The sequence below is a fragment of the Petaurus breviceps genome, unplaced genomic scaffold (genome assembly GCF_028583685.1).
Source record: "Petaurus breviceps papuanus isolate PSGF00001 unplaced genomic scaffold, PetGlider_PUasm1.0 91133, whole genome shotgun sequence".
Lineage (NCBI taxonomy): Eukaryota > Metazoa > Chordata > Mammalia > Diprotodontia > Petauridae > Petaurus > Petaurus breviceps.
Window position 1 is genome coordinate 63,961,606 of NW_027187419.1, and position 16,574 is coordinate 63,978,179.

The 16,574-nt window shown below is 38.4% G+C and overlaps 1 long non-coding RNA gene across 1 annotated transcript in view; it reads left to right on the forward strand.

Moving 5' to 3' along the window:
* Positions 1–263: 263 nt before the first annotated feature.
* LOC138154800 (uncharacterized) overlaps positions 264–16,574 on the forward strand; it is a 46,763-nt gene continuing 30,452 nt past the window's right edge. The window contains exons 1-2 of the long non-coding RNA XR_011166682.1: positions 264–908; positions 1,652–1,735. This is a non-coding gene — a long non-coding RNA (uncharacterized lncRNA). The remainder of the gene's footprint in view (positions 909–1,651; positions 1,736–16,574) is intronic.

Here is a 16,574-nt window from a genome sequence, read left to right on the forward strand (position 1 = left end):
AGCTAAATAACCTGTAGCTATAGTATCCCCTATTCCATAATCCTATCAAAAGAGAAAATAAGGTTAGTCTAGCATGACCTGTTCCTGAGGAAGCTTAGTGGTCATATTCTAGTGAGTTTCAGATGTGCCTGTGAGGTCACATTCATCTCAGTGAATGGAGTGAAAGAAGGTGTTTCCATCTTCACTAAGAGAAGTGAGGAAAATTACCTCCTTCTTCAAGGAAAAAAAATAGCTAAAAAAGATTTTGTTTTTCTATTGATGCCAGGTTGATGCAAAAGGACCATTGCTAGGGTCTACTGCAAATCACTCAAAGTGAAATAAAGTTCAAATGAATATGGAGACTACCTTGAAAGGAAAATGATGTCCTACAAAAGAAATATTCCATCTATGGGTGCATGTGAAATGGGTAGGAGCAGTTCTAATCAATTAACAAGTAAACATTTATTAAATAATTATTATATACCAGTTACTGTACTAGGTGCTGGGGATATAAAAACAAAAGCAGTACTTGTCCTCAAGGAATTTACATTCTATTTGGGGAAATACCATGCATATATATATAAGTAAATACAAAATATACATAACAAAAATATGAAATAATTTGAGGGTTGGAGAAGGCACTAACAGCTGAGAGGATCAGGAAGTAACTTATTTAATTGGTGGTGCTTGAGCTGGGTTTTGAAGGAAACTAACCTAAGGGCCTGAAGAAAGGAGGGAGTACATACCAGGCATGCCCCTGCAAAGACTTGGAGATGGGAGATGGAATGTTGTATATAAAGAACAGTAAAGAGACAAATGTTTAGTGCATGAAAGGGAGGGGAATAGCATTTAATAAGCCTAGAAAGGTAGACTGAAGTCAGACAATGACGTTGAATGAATTATTCAAGAGTGAAGGTTCTTAACCTAAGGTCTGTGAACCTGCTAGATTTTTTTGGTTTTGGTTTGGTTTTTTAATGTTTTTGAAAACTATTACAGTATAACTTGTTTCCTATGAATTTTATGCATTTAAAAAGATTATTCTGAGAATAGGTCTATAGGTTTCACCAGATTGCCAAAAGGCTCCATGAAATAAAAAAGGCTAAGAACCCTTATTCTAAAGGAAATAAGGATACCCTAGAGCTTTTTAAGCAGCAGAGTGACATGGTCATACTTGTGTTCTAGGAATAGCATTTTGGTAGCTGGTGGATGTAGATGGAAAAGGGATAGACTTGAAGCAGGAGCAGCAATTTGGAGGCTATTATGATGGTTCAGGACAGGCCAGAGTTGTTCAGGTCCTGCCTTGGCATGATATTGGGAATAATGCTGGTGGTAGTGATAGGGGGTGCTTTATGAACTGCATCCACATGGCTTCATAGCCCCAGCTGGTAGAGAGGATTCTTTCTTCATCCCCCACATTCTTCTCTGAGTCATTCATTATCCACTCTCTTCATTCTTGCAGCAGAGTGAGACTCCCAAAGATCTCAACCTGGGGCAACAGATTTACCATACTTCTGCCCTTACACAGTAGGCTCCTGGTTTCAATCATATGCGAGAGAGAACTGAGGAGAGACAGAAGAAACATAACCCAGGCTGAGTTGATCTGAAGACTAGAGAGACAAAAGAGCTTTTCCTTTCATGTTCTCAGTCTAAGTTCTGTGCTGGTTTTTAACAGGGTATGGATCCCAGCTACAAGTCTCAGAGAACTGTTGGATTCTCTACAGAGTCAGCTAAAGGAACAGGGAAAGGATCATCATGGGTAAGTGCCCAGAATGAACCCAGTTGGCCTTAGCTTAACTGGGTGGAGGCAGCGGGCTTGTCTGGCCAGGCTGAATGGGAGGGGTTGGCCAACATATGGTTGTAATTGTGATTCAGAAACATGGCAGGGGCCAAAGTACAAGAGACTGGGACAAAGGTCTTATGGTATTTCATGGATTTAGGATTTGGGAAGGACTTTTGAGGTCACATAGTCCAACCCTCTCCTTTTATTGATTGAGAAACTGAAGCCTAGAGTGGTAAAGTGACTTGTACAAAGTTATACAAGCAATAAGGAACAAAGCTAGGATATGAACTTAGGTTGTCTGACTCCAGATCTAACACTTCCCACTCTGCCATGTCAGCAGCAGGTCATTACTTGGTCAGGTGACAGTAGGTTAAAATTGGTGGGAGTTAAACCTAGAAGGACAACAGGTTAGGGTGTAGATGAGGCAAAGTAAAGTTAAGCATTTCACCAAAGTACATGAGGCAAGCACAGAAATAAAGGAGCAGAGAGACTTGTGGTTATTCAATTGGGCTGTGATTGGATAGCAAGACCAATGAAGTACTGAGCTCAGGAGCTCTCTAGACAAGGCAAGGTATCTTAGAAGAATGTTGAGTCACTGTACACTGTTGCCTTTTAACTGTGGCTTGTGACTTCCAGGGAAGGTAAAATGTTCCTGCTTTAACAGGTCTCAGAGGGCTTTCAGGCTCCATTTTATGATGACTATAACTTCTGTGCTCCAAGAATCAGAAGATACGGTACTGTCTTCAGGGCTGTTGGCCTTGAAGCCTTGAGTAAAAACCCTCCCATGCTGAGCATCATTTTTGAAGCCTTACTTTATTTATCCAGTTTTCCCCTGTTCCCTAGTGGTGAAATTGGAAGGATTTTGGGGGCATTTGGGGGATGGGGAACCTGATGATTTGAGGTTCAGCATCCATTTAATGGAAATAATTTTAATTTTCTAGTACTTTTCTTCTAATGAGAATCATCAAATTGTGGAGTTGGAAGGATTTATTTTGTTCATCAAATAGGCTTATATAGGCTTATACCCATCAGGAATTTCATGTACATCAATGCCCCCAAAATGCTCTCATCCAATCTCTTCTGAAAGACTTCTTGTGATTGTGAACTCACTAGATCTTAAATGAACTCATTCTACTTTACAATAGCTTTAATTGTTAGGAGTTTTTCCTTATGTTTTGTTGAAACATGCCTTCCTGTAATTTGTATCCACTGTTCTAATTTTGTCCCTTGGGGTCAAATGGAACAAGTGAAATCCCACTTCCATTAGACTACTCTGTAAATACTCAAAGGCGGTTAACGTGTTCTACCCTGCCAGGGCTTCTCTTCTCTACACTAACCTTCTCCTTAATCTTTGCAGGGTTTAGAATCGCCATCTCATTATTATTATTATTGTCCTCTGGATATAATCCAATGAGCCCAAGGCCCTTCTAAAATGTGGAACCCAGGCTGGGATATAACATTCTAGATGTGGTCTGACCAAGGCAAAGAACAGTAAGATCATTATCTCCTTTGTTATGACTACTATTCTATTAGAGGCAGCTGGTGGCATTGTGAATAGAGAGAGCATTGGTCCTGGAGTCAGAAAGGCCTGAATTCAAATATGGTCTCGGACACTTACAAGCTGTAAGACCATGAGCAAGTCACTTAGCCTCTGTTTGCTTCAGTTTCCTCTTCTGTAAAATGAAGATAATAATAGCATCTACCTCACAGGGTCATTGTGAGGAGCAAATAAGATAATATTTGTAAAACCCTTAGCACAGTGCCTGGCACATCATAAGTACCTAGCTCCCTTCCCCTTCCCTCTATTTTTGAAGCCTAACATACCATATTGATCATACAGTCTACTAAGAGCCCCAGACATGTTTTTCTTACGTGAATTAATTCTAGCTATGCTTTATACTTCTATAGTTGTTGCTGTTTTTTTAATCCAAATATGGAATTTTATACCTATCCTTGTTAAATTTCCTCTTGCTAGCTTTAGGCTACTCTACCAGATGGTTGCAGAGTTTTTGGGATCCCAATTCTGTCATTCGATGTACACTATCACTTGCAGCATACTATTATTAGAAAATGTCACATCTTCCTGCATCTGAATCTTTGATTTAGAAAATAATTCATAAAGAAGGGTGTCTTGCAGGATTTCACTAACCGTGTCTCTGGGGTTGGTTGATCCACATCTTGGGTATGGTCAATGGACCGTAAACACTACTATTTAGTCCATACTTATACTTCTTGTCTGTAAGAATATTGTGACTCTGTTAAATGCTCTGCTGAAATATAGAAACATTATGCCCATGACATTCTTCTTATTTACTGGCTGATAACATTATGAAAATAGGAAATTAGATTAGTCTTGTATCAGTCGTAAGCTCATGCTTACTGTTTCCCTTTTATTGTTGCCTTAATGATCCACTCCAAGATTTTGCCAGGAATTGATTTCTACAGTGTAAAGTCTGTATATTGCTTTCCTTTTGGAAAATTGGGAACATTTGTCCATCTACAATCCTCCCTCCCATTTATTATGATTCATCAAAGATCCCTGACAATAACTCAATAATTTGGGAGATACATAGTTCATCTGGGTCTGGTAGCTTAAATCATTGAAGGACAAGTTTATATTAGGTTTCATTTTTCCCAGTTAGCCAACTATTTTTACCATCTACCTTTGAGTCTGAAGATTATTCTCCTTGATAGAAAACATATAGGCAAAATAGGAACAGAGTATCTCTCTATCTTCTGCTTTGTAAACTTAAAGTTTGATAGACCTATGACCAATTATGTAACCTTCCTAGTCATTCCAAGCAGGAATGCTATTACTTCCTTGATCTTTCTATTATCCTCAACATAGCTAAAAATGTATTTTTTTAGTTTGTATAATATCACAAATTTTGGCTTATACTAAATTTAACCATCATGAAGCTGTTTTGTAGTACCTTGCCATAATTGCTTTTAGTATTAGTTTTCATGTCCCTGCTCTCAATTCTGCTTCTTGTTCATGTTCACTCTCGCTTCACCTTACTTTTATTGGGAAGGTTTCTAGCTTATTCCCTCTAAAAATAATGTTTGCCAATGGTTTTAGATAGATATTGCTTATTATTTTAAGGAAATTCCTATTTACTCCTATTCTTTCTAGAGTTTTTAATAGCAATAATTGTATTTTACCAAAGCTTTTTCTGCACCTATTGAGATAACCGTATGATTTTTGTTGTTTTTTGTTATTGATATGGTAGATTATGCTGATAGTTTTCCTAATATAGAACCACCATGATTCCTGGCATAAACCCCACTTGGTTACAGTGTACAATGCTGGTGATTGTAATCTCCTTGTTAGTGTTTTAAAATTTTTGCATTAATATTCATTAGGGAAATTGGTCTATAGTTTTCTTTCTCTGTTTTTGGTCTTCCTGGTTTAGATAACATAATCATATTTGTGTCATAGAAAGAATTTGGTAAGACTCCTTCTTTGCCCATTTTTCCAAATAGTTTAATATGGTATTGGAATTCATTTTTCTTTAAATATTTGGTATTCACTTGTAAGTCCATCTGGTCCTGGGATTTTCCTTAGAGATCTCAGGGATGGCTTGTTCAATTTCTTTTTTTTATGATAGGATTATTTAAGTATTCTATTTCCTCTTCCATTAATCTGGGCAATTTACATTTTTACATATAAATCTTCATCCATTCCTCTTAGGTTGTTAGATTTGTTGTCATATAACTAGGCAAAATATCTCCTAATAATTGCTTTAATTTCATCTTCATTTGGTGATGAATCCACCCTTTTCATTTTTGATATTGGTAATTTGATTTTCTTCTTTCTTTTTTAAAAATCAGATTAACCAATGATTCATCCATCTTATTTTTTTTTCATTAACCAAGTTCCTAGTTTTACTTATTAGTTCAATGATGTTCTTACTTTCAATTCTATTAATCTCTCCCTTGATTTTCAGGATTTCCATTTTGATGTTCAATTGAGGATTTTTATTTGTTCTTTTTTTCTAGTTTTTTTTAGTTGCATGCCCAGTTCTTTGATCTGCTCTTTCTCTATTTTATTGAGGTAAGCATTTAAAGATATAAAATTTCCCCTACCTACTATTTTCATTGCATCCCATATATCTTGGTATGTTGTCTCATTGTTGTCATTCTCATTGTTTCTAAGATTTGTTCTTTGACCCACCCATTCTTTAGGATTAGATTATTTAGTTTCTAAATAATTTTTAATCTATGTCTCCATGGCCTGTTAGTGAATGTAAGGAGGCATTTAATATTTCTGCTTTTCTGCATTTGGTTGTGAGGTTCTTATGCCTGAATACATGATCAATTGTTTTGTAGGTGCCATGTGCAGCTGAGAAAGAGGTATACTCCCTTTTATTCCCATTTGGTTTTCTCCAGAGGTCTGTCATATCTAACTTTCCTAAAATTCTATGCATCTCCTTAATTTCTTTCTTGTTTATTTTTTGGTTTGATTTATCTAGTTCTGAGAGGAAAATGTTAGTGTCCCCTACTAGCACTGTTTTATAGTCAATTTCTTCCTGTAACTCATTTACCAACAATCATTTATTAAGTACCTATTATGTTCTAGGCACTATGCTAAGTCCTGGGTATACAAAGGCAAAAAATTAAACCAAAAACCAGTCCTTGTTCTTAAGGAGCTCACAGTGTAATGGGGGAGGGAATATCGAAATAACTGTGTGAAAACCAGATGCAGACAGGATAAATTGGAAATAATCTTAGAGGCAAGGCACTAATACTAAGGAGTACTGGAAAAAGTTCCTTGTTAAAGGTGGGATTTTAGCAGGAACTTGAAGGAATTAGGGAAGTCAAGAGACAGAGATGAGGGGAGATAAAATACCAAGCCTGTGGGACAGCCAGTGAAAATGTCTGGAATTGGGAGATGCAGTATCTTGTTCAAGGAATGGCAAGGAGGCCAGTGTCACTGGATCACGATGTACGTAGAAGAGAATAAGATATAAGAAGCCTAGAAAGATTAAAAAGGAGGTTGGATTATGAAAGGTTTTAAGATGCAAAAGGAAGATTTTATATTTTATCCTAAAAGTAATAAGGGACCTCTGGGATGTCACACAGATTTGCACTTTAGGAACATTGCTTTGACAGATGGACTGGAGTGGGGAAACACTTGAGGCAGAGAGACCAATCAACAGCCTTTTGCAATAGTTCAAGTGTGAAGAGATAGGGGCTTGAGCCAGGTTGGTTACAATGTCAGGGAAGTAAAGGTGGGATATACAAGAGATGTGGTGATGGTAGAATTGACAAAACTTGGCAACTAATTGGATATGGAGAATGAGAGAGAGTCAAGGATGATTCCTAGGTCATCAGAGGCTATCTAATCCATCTTCCTCATTTTTTCAGATAAGAAAAATGAACCCCAGGGAAATTATCTAACATTACTGAATTGCTGCAAGGTCCACAAGGGGCTGAAGTACCCAAGCACATAGTTTGGACCCAATTAAGTTCTAAGGAGTTTGACTTAAGGCTCCCTGTTCTCACACTTTGTCATTCTCAACTCCTCACTCTCCCACCCTCCTCCCTTTATGTCCAACTTGTTACCACAGCTAATCAATTTTACTTTTGTAACATCTCTCACAAAGGTTCCATTCTGTCCTCTGACACTGCTACCATCCTACTAAAGGTTCATATCACCTCATGCCTGGACTTGTGTAGGTCTGCCTGCTCTAAGTCTCTCCCCATTCCAACTCATCTTTCCACTCAGCTGCCAAAGTGATATTCTTTCCATAGGCCTGACTGTATCATTCAACTATTCGATAAATCCAGTGGCTTCCTATCACCTCCATGATGAAATTGAAGATCCCCTGTTGGATGTTCAAAACTCTTTGTGTCATTTGCAAACAATATACTGTCTATGTCTTCATCAAAGTCATTGATAAAAACAAGGGTGGGGCCAAACATGAGACCTCCTATCATACTGACATTAAGCAGTTCACAACTATCTTTTGAATTCAGTTACCCACCCATTTCCGAATCCATCTGATTGCATTATCATCTAATCCACATCATCTTCTCCACCAGAATGGTAAAAGATACTTTTATCATCAAATTTGCTGAAATCTAGGCAAGCTATGTCCATGGCATTCCTCTCATCTTAGTAATCATAGTACAGTAATCCTGTCAAAAAAGGGGTGGAGGGGCAGAGATGAGGTTAGTCTGATGTGAGTTCCTGAAGAAACCATGTTGGCTCTGTGTAATGACCACTTCTCTTTTTAGTTATTCACCAACCATCTCTTTAATGATTCCATTTGGATTTGTCCCAGGAGTCAAAGATAAGCTCACCAGCCTATAGTTTGAAGACTGTCTCTTTCCTTTTTCTGAAAATCAGAACAACACTTTCCTTTCCAATCTTGGTCACCTCTTTCATTTTTTTGTGACCTTTAAAATATCAGAGACATTGGCTCAATAATCATATCTGCTTATTCTTTTAGGACCCCAAAAGTCCATCTGCACTCAGATTCCTTAATCAATTAATTAATCAATAAATATTTTTTAAGCACCTACAATGTGCCAGGTACACTGTGCTAAGCATTGGATGGCTAGATGCCCTCATTATATTCTTACTTATCTTAGGCCTCAATTTCCTTTAGTCATTTTTGCTCTATCATTTCAAGTACAAAAAATCATCCACCTTTGCAGAGAATACAGAAATGAAATAAAAACTGAGCACATCTTCCTTCTCTCTGTTGTCAGTTATCATTGCTTTATCTACCCCAGCAAAGATAGCTTTTTCAAAAGCTCATTTCGTTGTCTTCAGCTTTCCTTGACAGACTTGGTTTATTCTGAGCTTTTGCATTCCTCACATTTTAAAAAAATAGGATCATGCTATGTTCTCATATTCATCTTTTGTCACCTGGGCTTTCTTCCATCTTCTGTATATTAAAAAAAAATCTAAATTGGATGATGAGCATCTTGCACATCTATATTGGTTTTTCAGACAAATCTCATTTCCTCCCCATTGGAATTATTTCTCTCTGTGTCTTCAGAACTTCATTCTTGAATGTCTTCCATTTCTCATGACCTGACTTTTCCTGGAGTTTTCTGTTATCCTGGATCTTCCTATCTTTCCTCTGAACTCTTTGAAATCTGCATTTCAAAAATTTAGGCTGCACGTCAGACTATACCCATATTTCTTCTCCGCTGTCACAAGTTCTGCAATGGAAAGGTCACTTCTCCACCTCCCTAAGTATCCATAATGTTTATGCCAGCAAACAGTTCCTCCATGCTAGTAAAAATCAGATTCAGAATAGAATTTTTGGTTATTTTATTGATTACTCTAAGATGAAATTATCGCTAAGGTAGTTCAAGAAGTCATTTAGTTAATCTGTTATTGGGAGAAACAGACATTTCCAAAGAGAGAAAGGGACAGAGACAGACAGTCAGAAATAGGCAAAGAGAGACACAGACAAAGAAAGAACAAGAAAGAGATCAAAAAGGAGAAAGAGGAAGAGATCATGCTTCTTGTGAACTGTTTCCCAAACTTCTCATGTATTTTCCCTTTCTGTCTATGAGGTTTCTCATGTATTCCAATGACAAAATCACTTCTGTTTCTACTTCCTTTGACCTTCACTCAAACATTCTTTATCATGCCTCTCACTCTGGTTCCTGGGTTTTCTTACATTAACATATCTTAGTATACAATGATACTCCACCTATCCTCTTTTACCTATCCTGTTTGGTTTGAATACATATCAAGAGCCATTGTCCAGATATAGGTTTCATTTCACCAAATCTTGGTGGAACCTATATGAGGTTAAATTTGCTCCTTACTTTAGGAACTCTAATTCTTCTTGTTTGTTGCCTAAACTCTGGGCATTTGTGTAAAGACACTTGAGATCATTAGAAATTCATGAGAACCTCAGAAATACATTACTGCCATGGGGGGATAGTCTAAACAATCAACAGATGGTGGATTGGACCAATAACCCAGGAGACAAACCATGTAGATCTGAGGGGAAAAACATTGCAAAAGACTTAGCTTAAGTATAACCTACTTCTAAAAGGCACACAATTTTGCCATTTAATACTCAAAAAAGGGCACCTTTTACTCATAGTATTGCCAGACACATTGCAAGTCAGTGGTATGTCACCTTGTAAGGACTTCAGTGGCCTTCCCAAGACACAAATCTCCTGAGTCACCCCATCAAAGTTAGCTCTACAGTAATGTCCAAAAGCTCCTTTTCCTATTGCTGTGGAGTTTGAATATCAATAAGTTGACAAGAACTCAGACTTTCCCTTGAACATGAATCAACACCAGTTCCTAAACCTTGACCCACACCTTCTACCCAATGCCTAGTCCCCCTTGACTCAAGTAAGCCCCCTATAAAAATCCATGAGGCTTTACAGGTTGTATACATCTGATTCTACCCAGGATCCCAGTAGAATAAATCCATTTCCATCCTACATAACTGTCCTTTATTGTTAGTATTTCCTCTCAATAAACTTGCTTCCTTCACTTTCTCTCTGCTAGCCCCTATCTGTGTTCTATCTTGTGGTTCTCTCTTCCAACATGCCACTTTTCTCCCTAAAATCATCTGTCATTGATCAGGACTGATACTAACAGTGTTGGCAGCTTCCCCCTACGTATGATTGTGATAGGTCCTACCTACCTGCTTTTCCTAGGACTGTCCCTAGGAATCTGCCCCAAACATGTGGCTCTCTAGGCTCTCCTCCTGGTAACATTAGTAGCATATAAGTGAGACTGCCATCTCTTCCACTGAGGTATCTCACTCAAAGTACATTAAGGTACATCTTCAGACACTTGTGAGCACTTTCCCCAGTTCAAGAATATGTTGAATCTAGATAAAGACTTAGATCAAAACAAACCTATGATTATACTATTGACTAGGGTCCAGGATCTGCATCATAGATGTCCAGATGTAAATCTTTGACTAAGTCAAAGATAGGAGTCCTGTGAGAATTCTTGGAAAAGGATAAGGGGTTCATAGAGTCCTCCCACTCTCCCTGGTGGATTTTCCACCAGACAGAATACTTTCTCTTTTCTGCAATTGACCCAACACACCATTTTTTCCTCACTTAGCTCCATTAAGGACAGAGTAGGATTAACCTAGTAAGCTAAGGCCTTCAACAACTCCACAAAGGGCAGGGAAGCCAAATTATGTGTATGATTCCCAGTCATGGCAAGTTAGTGTGGTAACAGTGGGCAGAGCACTGACTCTGGAGTCAGAGAACCTAGATTGAAGTTCCACCTCTGGTTACGATTTGTGTGATACTGGATAAGTTGCTAAACTTCCCTGGGTCTCAGTTTCCTCATCTGTAAAATGAGAGGGTTGGATTAAATGCTAAGCTTCCTTCCATTTCTGGATCTATGAGCCTACAATCCTGTGAAGTACATTGGAGAATCCTAAACTGAGTGATAGGAGTCTCTGGAAAATGGCAGTATCACTTCAATTAAACAAATATATATTAACGCACCTATCATGTGCAATATATTACGCTAGGTGCTGAGGCTGCAAAGATATTTTTCTTTTTAGTCCTCTCCTCAAGAAGTTTACATGATTGCTGGGGCATCACTGATTTGCAAGAAAGGTAGAATCCCAAACCCTTAACACCATTAACTGCTGGGGATTGGGGTGGGTAAAGGTGTTACACAGCCATTGCTTAATAAATTGTTGTTCATTGATTTAAGATTAGCTTGTGATAATTGCTTATGTGACAGGAAGAAGAATCTCATTGCTAGTTTAGTTACATAATTCTTTCTTCAAAATTCTAGTTACTTTATGAACAAGAAACATATCCTTCTCCAAAATCAAAACGCTAAGTATCATATATATTTATTCCTACTTCTAGGGGAACTAGATTAAATTTCCCTCTAAGGACCTTGTTTGAAATTTGTTCAAAACCTCCTGTGTAAGAATAGAAAAGGCTTTTTAAGATAAGAATCTCAAGTGACTGACTGCTGGTAGTGAAGGGATAATAGACTAGCAGCTAGTCTCATATGCAAATCAAGTTTGAACAAGTTCCCAGCTTGAAAGCTGGGTGAGAAAGGGAAAATTTGAATCCTTAAAAAAAAAAAAAAGGATCAGAACCTACCAGGATGCTGCTAGGGGTGGAAGAGAACCTGGGCACCTCACAAGCCTGCCTTAGCACCAAGATACCCTGGAGGAACTATTTGTCTTCTCTCTTCTGCCAATAGAAGAAACAGCAAATCAAGAGCAAGAAGTCTCTAGAAGGAAGTTTGAATCTCCTCTGATCATCTTAAAACAGCTTGCACTGGGTGAATGGGCCATCTGTGTCTAAAACAGAGAGCTGGGGGCCCTCAGGAATAAGCATCCTAGAAGCAGCAAGTTGAATCAGAGCCACTTGAGGATAAATTAAAAAGAAGGAAGTTAAAAATCAGGGTTGAGGGATATAGGAAAAACTAAGGATTCGTTAGAAAGGCACTGAATTGAACCTCTGCGTTTATTTCTGCAAGCTGCTCTAAAATCGCATTTTTAATTATAGAATAGTAACTGTAATATAATTCTCCAAGGTTTGCCAAGTGCTTTACACATGTTTGCTAGTTAGATACTCACAACAAACCTGTGAAGTAGGTGCTATTATTATCTCCATTTTACAGATGAGGAAACTGAGGTTCAAAGATTTGTCCAAGGTCACACCGCTAAACGCCTGAGACAAGTTTGAGTTCAACTCTTTCTGACTCCACATGCAACACACTATTCACTTAAAAATAACGATCATTTAATGTTTGCCTAATTTTAGGTGTTAACACAGAATTACAGTTATTTTTTTTTTTAAGATTTAACTTAAGTGGACAAAAACAGAGAGGCTAAATATGGAATATCAGGCAAATACATATGATTTTATCCTTATTGTTAGGGCCTCATGGCTTTGTACACTGCTCCCATTTGGCGACATTTGACCTAAACAGAACAATCAGCTTTTTGAGAAGTGAATAACCCCTTTGGAGATTGAATCTGCTAAACTAAACACCAGCAGTGACAAGAATGGGGAAGACCTTTATCATTAGAGTAATTATAAGTCATGGCACCTGTAATCAGCGCCTTGCTTTTTCCACTTCTAAAGCAGGATAGGAAAGCAAAATTCAATAGGGGTGAAAAAAAAACTCAATGGGAAAAAATCCAGTGCAAGGATGATTCCCAGTACTATTTTGTGGTCCATATTTTAGGAATTGGGAATCTACTCCTTAGTTTATTCTATTTCAAGATTTGATGGAAGAAAAGTTTCTTACCAATGAGAGCTGGGTCAAAGTGGGATGGGCCCTCCCTAGGCTGGACATTCTGTTAAACAAGTGCATTGAGACTTCATTCTGAATTAACTCAGGTCAGATCTAGTCAAATTCAATTTTTGTAAATTCTTAATGGGGAGAAGACAATCTTGTGTGATGCTGTAAAATCTGCTCTTCTCAGTAACACCTAGCCCTTGAAATCATTTCAGAGTGTGAGAGTCTCAGCTAAAGAACCAGTCTCTGCAGGAAGCCTTTCCCAGTCAGTCCTTAATCTAAGCACCTTTTCTCTGAGATTATCTCGAATGGGTCCATTCCATCTTGTTTGGCCATAGTAGTTTCCATATTGTCTCCTTCATTTGTCTATGAGCTCCTTGAGGGTAGGGACTGCTTCCCCCTCCCCTTTTCTTTTTACACTCCCCACCTCCAGTGTTTATCATGGTGTCTAGTAAATAGTAGGTGCTTAATAAATGCTTGTTGACTTGACTATGTATAATCAAGTAGGGCTTGCTTTTTGTCAAGGTAGCAATGAATGTCTGAGTATTCCATAGAGAAAGCACTGGTTAGCTTTCTCATGGACCTGTATTTGAATCCCTTACCTTTTCCATCAGAATCTCTGGCTATTAGGGAAGAGATTCTTCAATCTGTTCAAGTACAGAATGGATTAGATGACCTCTGACTGTGATTTTGAGATGTTTGGGTTCATTATAGCTTAGTACTGTTCACTTCTCTACATAGGCCATTTCCATGTGACAGATGCAAACAAGAGAAACAATTTAGCATTCCATAATGAAGGTTTAAAAATGAAGACCAGGAATAAACTAATTTGAGTCTTAATAGGCTAAGAACACACTAAAAATGAAGCCAAAACTTTTTTGAACTGGATTAAACCTTTTCTTGATGAAATCTGGAATCTTCCTGTGGAATAATAGTCTAACATTCTATGAATTACCAGGCCTTTGGGATGTCCTCTTCTGACAAAGAAGGTATTCCCTGGAGCCTCTGTCTAATTTCCCTCATTCCCTACCCAAACACAGAACCAAATCCCTAGGGCAGCCTTGGAACTGACCCAGATTTCAGAAGAAGGAAGAACCAAAAGTGGGTGGGATGGGATTCTTCAGAGAAAGAGTATATAGGAATTAGATACATGTCTAGGCAGTGAACAGACTTCTTGGGATGGTTATGGCTAGCTCAGAGTCACACCTGCATTTGGAAATTGGGGGTAAGGAGGTGGGTAATGTCCAGCTACCAGCCCCTTATTTAAAAATAAAAAAACAGAATATTCCCTACCTCCACAACCCCCCACCAACTTGCCTCTTCCAAGGGGATAAATGAGGAAGATCCATTTGGCCCTGTGCTTCCCAGACAGCTGAACACTAGAATTGATCTGATTCCTCAGGGAAACCCCAAATTAACCCTGTAATGCATGGAAAAAAAAAAAGAAATAGCCCACAAATAGACTGGAACCAAACTGGTCTCTAGAGATGGGACATGGGACAAAAGGCTATTCGCTTTAATAAATTTTACTTTTGCCTTGTACATAAGCCAGAAAATGCTCCTTTGTTATTGTAGAAAATAGAGCAAAATCAAATCTATCATGGGAAGCACAACTTTCCACCTTATGAGCACACATGGAGGACCCAGAGATCCCATTAACAATGAGTTATTAAGCACCTACCATGTGTTGGGCATTGTGTAAGGCTGTGGAAATACTAAGACAAAAAGGAAATAGTCTCTATCCCCATATAGTTTACATTCTACCAAGGAAGACAACGTGTATGTTATTATAAGCATATAAAATATGTCTTAAATAAATCGAAAGTAATTTGTGGGGGACAGAAGAGAAAGGAAAAAAGTCCCTGTTCTCAAGGAACTTACATTCTACCAAGGAAGACAACATGCATATTATTATAAGCGTATAAAATATATCTTAAATAAATAGAAAGTAATTTGTGGGGGGCGGAGGAGAGAGGACTGGGGGGATCCAAAAGGCTTAATGCAGAAGGTGGCACTTGAAGGGGGGTGGTTATAACTATTGTACAGAGGCTATTGAGACCCAGATCCCAGGACTAACCTTGTATGACACTAGACTTCTTAGAAAATTGTCTACTGAAATTTACTATAAGAGAAAACTCTCCCTACCTACTGTAAAACTCAAAGTTTCTCAAAAGAGCAATGGAGCTAGAGAAAATGTAGTATCACTTATGATTATATTAATCCTCAGCACTTTCTGTGCATGGATCTTCAAAGAATTTTGGAAAGATCAACCAGATAATCCTTCTCATGTCACTCAGGGGCCCAATGGGGTGGAGGGAAGGAGGGGGGAAGGGAAGAACACTTTAGGTTCATCTTATTATAGCTAAGGAAATTAAAGAAGAGACCATGTGAGCTGTCAAGAGAATTGAAGCTGATGGGAAAGCTAAGAACTCTGGAATTCTGGCTCCTGGGCATGTGGGCAAAGCCTTCTTTTTTATTGAGCAATACATGTCTTGACTAGACCCTGGCAATAAATATTACCCAGAACTGTGGCCCCCAACTCTTCCTTCATCCTAATCAAAATCACTACTCCTGAAGGCCCCAGACACTCCTCTAAGGTGTGGGACTCCTCCCAGGTTAGGCCATTATACCTCCTTACCTCCTTGCTGAATCATTTCCTGCCTTTATGGAGCCACTCCTAGAATAAGAGAAGCTTTCTAGGGTATAATCTGGCAGGAGAAGCAATGACCAAATTTGGTCTTCACAAGATCTTTGGTTCTTCATGTGTCTTGCATCTATCACCATTACCATCTCCGTAGTTCAGATCCACATTCCTTCCCATCTGGAACATTACCATCCCCTCCTAAGTAGTCTCCCTAGCTTGAGCCTCCTAGCTTGCATTCATTCTGTGCATTCAAAAGTACAATGATTGTACTTTCAATTACAGTAGGTATCTAAGACACAGGTCTGATCATGTCACTCCCCTGCTCAAACTTTCTTAATATTTCCCTACTGTTTAACAAAACCTCTGCTGTTGCTTTTACCCAGAATGCCCTAACCCTTTTGCTATTCAAATCTTGCCTATTCTTCAGGTCTCAATTCACATCCCATCTCTTCTGCAAAGTGTTCTAATGATAACAATGATCACTACTCTCTTTGCTATAGTAGTTTAAGGTGGAGAAAGAGTTCCCCTCAAAACAACCCTATCAGGCTAGTAGTGCAAATTTTAAACCTGCTTAGGCCATAGCCCAGAACCCCAAGTTCAGAATGAAAAAGCATTTATGAAGCACTTACTCTGTAGAAAGTGGAATTTGGGCAGCAACCTATTGTGGCAGAATCTATGAGCTTCTGAGTGAACTGGGTTTAAGGTTTTGTGAAAGAAGTCAGATGAAAGAAAAGAAAGGAAGGAAGAAAGGAAGGAAGAAAGGAAGAAAAGAAAGGAAGGAAGAAAGGAAGAAAGAAAGGAAGAAAGAAAGAAAGAAAGAAAGAAAGAAAGAAAGAAAGGAAGGAAGGAAGGAAGGAAGGAAGGAAGGAAGGAAGGAAGGAAGGAAGGAAGGAAGGAAGGAAAGAAGGAAGGAAGGAAGGAAGGAAGGAAGGAAGGAAGGAAGG